This window comes from Anopheles stephensi, chromosome 3, assembly GCF_013141755.1.
Source record: "Anopheles stephensi strain Indian chromosome 3, UCI_ANSTEP_V1.0, whole genome shotgun sequence".
NCBI classification, from domain to species: domain Eukaryota; kingdom Metazoa; phylum Arthropoda; class Insecta; order Diptera; family Culicidae; genus Anopheles; species Anopheles stephensi.
The window spans coordinates 31,985,238-31,990,588 of NC_050203.1; the positions used below are offsets into that span (position 1 = coordinate 31,985,238).

The 5,351-nt window shown below is 44.3% G+C and overlaps 1 protein-coding gene across 2 annotated transcripts in view; it reads right to left on the bottom strand.

Annotated features, from left to right (window-relative positions):
* LOC118509514 (potassium voltage-gated channel subfamily KQT member 1-like) overlaps positions 1-2,591 on the bottom strand; it is a 240,523-nt gene extending 237,932 nt beyond the window's left edge. Inside the window, exons 1-2 of one of the 2 annotated variants that reach the window (XM_036050208.1) lie at positions 2,215-2,591; positions 638-1,297 (exon numbers count right to left, since the gene is read on the bottom strand). The gene's annotated coding sequence lies outside the window, so the exon portion shown is untranslated. Of the gene's footprint in view, positions 1-637; positions 1,316-2,214 lie in introns of both variants that reach the window. The other variant, XM_036050209.1, reaches the window with a different exon arrangement.
* Between the last annotated feature and the right edge of the window lie 2,760 nt (positions 2,592-5,351).

The window sequence follows — 5,351 nt, forward strand, 5'->3', positions numbered from 1 at the left end:
CACTGAAGAGCGAGTGAAAATATTTAACCGAAGACAACACGAAACCCTCACCGAGGGAATGTTAATGTCATGCTTCGAGGCTAAACTGTGCTTTGGTGGAAGGGTACAGTAGCACGGCAAAAAAAAAGTACGCACTGAAACTGGAAAATAATAGCAAAAGTACCAGGGATCCTGCTTACGGCTTACTAAGCCTTCGCGGGAGTTAAGACATTGGGCGGTCTTGGTGGTCTTAAGACATCGTGCAACCGAAGGACTATCCCTCCCGAGGGGTAGGATGGGTTTTTTTTTGTTTCTGCAGCTCATTCGTTCGTTGACGATGGTAATAATTCACCACCACGTGAATCGGTATCGTGTGCGTCAGGAGACTGACAGCGGAGCCTATTGGAGGCTTCACCAGGCCAGGGGACAGGGGAATTATTCCCGTGCATAGAGTTTGAAATTAAATTTCCATTGAGCGATAGAGATTTTTGTCTTCTGTCCTGCCTCTGCCCTGTTAATCATCGGGACCAGGAATTAGTAGAACAGCCTTGATCCTTCGCTCCCTCGAGTGTAGCGAACGTAACAACTAAGCTCTACCCAGGGGCCACCGAAATTCCTATGAAAACGCTTAAAGCACCGTTCAGCTGAAGGTACTAACCTTTACCACCGCCACAGCTGATTTCCAGAACAGAGCAGCAGTCGTTACCACGGCCAGGACCAACCGCCGTTCGGCCTACGGAACGATGATGAAATCCGTCTCGCCGCTCGGAAGCTACATTAACATCGATGCTGCATTATCCATCGATTGATTTTCAATGTAACACTCGGCTCAAGTTTCATAACTACTACACACTTTGCTCTTTGCCCAGCCCTGCGTTTCTTCGCAGGAACGAAACAGGTCTTCGAAACCGTCGAAACTTTGGTCGAAATCAATTCCAAACCGCCACACAGCACCGATCGGATCCACATCGGCGAATGTATGCTGAGGATTTTTTTTCTTCTCTTTTTCGTGTTAATGGACACGTTTTTATTAATGCACCACCATTTACCGACCGCGGGCGAGTATGATACGAAACATTATGCACTAATCACTACACCTGGAACTTCATCCTACCGAGCCACACTTTCGGTACAGTTGAACTGATGATTTACACTCCACCAGCTCCATCGGCACTCTATTTCATTGGAACTCTTTTGCTTCTCGGTGGACGTTTCATAGGAGCTTAGACGACTTAGAACCTCCAACTTTCACATCAATCACATTCGGTGCGCACCGAACACTAGCACACAAACACACAGCTTCAAAACTCGATACTCGCTACACGGGTACAGGTACCTGTAAACATTTACAATCAAGCACCGAGCGACACAGCACATTTGCATTTTAGGGCATTATTTATACATTCACTGCTTCATTAAAACCTTCCGATCGAACTGGTGCCCGCGCGGCTGGGTGCGAGCCGCACAATCCGATCATTCGGCGGGAGATGTAATCTAGAAGGCAAATATTTTTCCCACCTTTTCATAGCTTTTCCCCTTCGGCACCCGGAAACTGCCAGCACCCTTTTTCCCACCGCTCAAATCTTCGAGACATTCTTCCCAAAGTGGCGGTCGACCAGAGGAAACCACCAACGAACCACAGCTCGCTGTGGTACACTGTGTAGTGCTCTACCAGGTCGTGTGCAGGGTAGTCTGTACGTTCTACGTCATCAGAACCCAAAACCCCCTGCTACAGCTTCGCCCACAATCGAGGCACCTGCACCGAGGACAGTACACCGCTTTGTCAACCCCCGAAAGCTTTCTTCATCTAACGATTATTATCCTTTTGAATAATTTAAAAGCACCGAGCTACCACTACACCCGATTCAATAGCGAGAGGGAAACTTCCACGTTATTTCTCACCGCAGGTGACTCGGTTCTTCGGACTGTGTGTTCCCTCCAGCCGTCCGTGGCCAGCAGTTACTAACAAAGTTAGGCTCCCATCCACACACCAACCAGGCTCACACACACACACATACAGTCCGATGACCTGCGTTTGTTTCACTTACATTCCATTCATTCCCAGCCACATTTCCCGTTTCCCGTACACCCCACCACAGCAATCCACTTCAGTAACAGCCGCTGGGAGTAAGGCACCAGGCGCCTCCATCGAGCTCCATCAACTACTCCGGTACCTATCTACTCCCGGAACGAAAAAAATCACGACACCCGTGTTTCATCACGTTTTTAGCCCACCTCACAACGTGCGTATAATTCCACGTCTCTCCATCAGCGAACGCAAAACAATAAATTCTTCAGAAAAACACACACACACGCGGACGGACGTTGTGAAGTTCGCGAAAGAAAACACGGCGGCACGCGTCGAATGCACGTCTTGCTTAAGGCGTGCGATGCGGATACACGGATGTGGACCCCCGTCAGGCGTAAGGGTCACGGTTTCGAGGGCTTTGACGAACCACACGCGCGGACGCGCACACACACACACACACGCGCGCACACGCACACCGAGAGTACACCACCGATCCGATACGATTGACGTCCCGACGAGTACTGAACGTGCGCTACTGCTGCTCCTGCTGCTGCTGCTAGCAGCGGCTTCAAACTTCGATTGAGAGTCATCCCATTCAACATGTTCAACAGTACCGGCGAAGGAGGCTGGAGGGCAGTGAAGCCGGACCAGCAAAGCACGGGCATCGATCGTTCCCAACTTCCCAAGCGCTGCAGAGATGCTCGGTTCGGGTGCGAGGCTTCCTGTGGATGGAAGGGCCCGAAATCGAGAGTTCTTCTGCTCTGATTCGTCTTCGTAGTAAACGGCACTGTTCATGCCGACCGCTGAGTTCCGATGAACGGATGAACTCCGGCCACTCACGTACGCACCGAGTTTCGGTACCGTCTCAGCTGGTGTGTGTCTGCGGCGGTAGAGTTACCCACGTCTACCTCCTGACCTGTTGATTCTGATTATCTGGCTCTATTTATCTTATCGCTAGCGCGATGACAATGCTGCACTCGGTAGCGTAAAGGATGCGGTGGCCACACGGTACACTGTAGCGTCTGCAAATTGTCATGTACGAAGAGTGGTATTGTTTGAATTTGTCTTCCGAAAGTGTCTCAGTGTGTACATTCACCCTTTGCTAATAGTGCGTTGTTTACTGCGGGGTACTCGTTTCATCGGTACGGTGCATGCACGGTACTTGTGTTGTTTACCAGTTGTACCGCATTTTGTTAGCTGTAAGAGGGAAAAAATCACGTTTTATATTAGAACAAAATTTTACAAAAGAGATACTTTTTATACTGTTTTGGAGTATTTTAGCATTTTCTGCTGCTTGAGTTTTAAACACAAGCATCATTAATTAAAAAAATTAGTTTAAAAAATACATTAAAAGTACTTCACGAGGGAAGTCCTTCAACATTTCGTTTAAATAAGAGCAAAAAAAAGATAAATAAAGTTATCAGAATTATATTGAAATATCAGATCACTCAATTATTGCCGATTACCGACCATATGATTTTGGTTTTATATTGTCTCAGTGTCTATTCACTGATATACGATCACAAAACGCATCTTTGACAAATCGAATAGTTCGAAGACATTATTAAACGCTATCATTAAAATTAAATTAAAAATTAATGAAAAATATAATGACTGTCATGGTCTAAGAATTCTTGTAAGAGTCGAACATTTTAGAGAGCTTAGTATAGCAGGAGGATTATGAGGAGTCTCCATCGCTCCAAGAGAGTAATTTTCATTGGACATCTTCCAACTTGGATATTTTTACAATAAGAAAAAACTGAATGAACTGCGATAAGAAAAACTAAATAATACGAAATGGATAAGATCGTCGATACAGTCAGTTCGGACAGTTTATATGAGGATCATACGATGAGGATCCATTCCCAACTTAACTATTTAGACAAAAAGATGATCAACTTAAGGATAATTTTCCAATGAAAATCCAAGACTTAAGCTATTTAGTGGTCCAACAATGATTCTCTCAGTACTTTATGGAAACCCCATTAAGACAGTCCATTCTCTGTACACTTTTCTGATCATTACATATTGCTGCATTAGTACATTAGTTGGTTACTTCTTATGGCTCTCCTTCACATTGTGTTCTTATTCAATCTGGAGTCTCATTTCTATTCTTTGCTTACGTTCTGTCCTAATTTCATGTGTTAGCTTTCTCGTGCTTAAGGTCTTTTATGTACACCATACGTTTATGTTGTGTCTCTTGTTGCGCTTTGTGCTGTTGGTGTTGAATTGCTCACTCCCGCACTTCTTGTTTATGGTTGTTATAACCTTCCTTTCTTGTGAGAATTCTCTATAGATTTAACTGTGTCATTTTTAAAACACGCTTGTGGGATACTAGTTAATATAGTTTTACCATATATTTTACAATTTTTTAATTTTTTTTCTTTCTAAAAAATAGGTTACCTTATTTGTGTATAAAGTTTTCAAATTTTCTAAAACAAAGAATGATAAAATTATTCCAAATTGTATTTAGTTTAAAAAAGTAGTAAATAGATAGTTAAAGTGCATGTAAAATTAAAATCTGTTTTGGAAATGTGTTTTCATCTTACTACAACTGTATACTACATACGAAATGTACTCAGTTGTCTTGTTCTCAGTTTAACAAACAAAAAACGATAAAATATCCTCCTGTGCATAATTGGAAAACAGCAACAAAAATTTGCATCATAGCGAAATTTATTCATCATCAATCGTTGTCAAATTACACGCCCAATGATTTAGAAGAAAGCGACCATCGTTTTGATGCGCAGTGATAAATTCTTTTGTGGTGAGGGAAACTATTTTCTGCCCCGCTTAAGAATGCTCACTCACTGACATTGATCTTCACACCTGCCGGGAGAGGAAAGGATGGTGGGGAAGGGAAATGGTGGCTGGGTCAAATTTATTCCCCATGCCAGTTAACAACGCTGTCACCACGATGCCTTCTGTCATACCGAAGAGATCAACAACGTTATTAATGTTTTGTTTTCAAAATTTGTCTCCCCACAGATCGCGGCAGATCTCCTCCTTCGACACACACACACTCAGGGAGACCTGTGGAGATGGCGCTCAGTGTTCAGGCCTCTCTTGTCATAATCGCAAATGGCGAAGAGCACGCAGCGGTGCGTAACAAAGCCGGTCGACAACAGGTTAGAATGTTCTTGCCCGATCGCGGCATATTTAACACAACTTCAGTCTTTGAGCACACCTCGCCAAGCTATATTTAGTGCACCGCTAACGTCAAACGTGAGAGTGGCAGAGAGCTGAAGAGAGTGAGTGAGGCATTTTTTCTTATTATATTCAGCTCAGGCAAAAATCGCGCGGATCAGCTTGCGTGTATGGCGGATCGGTTGGCAGATCATAG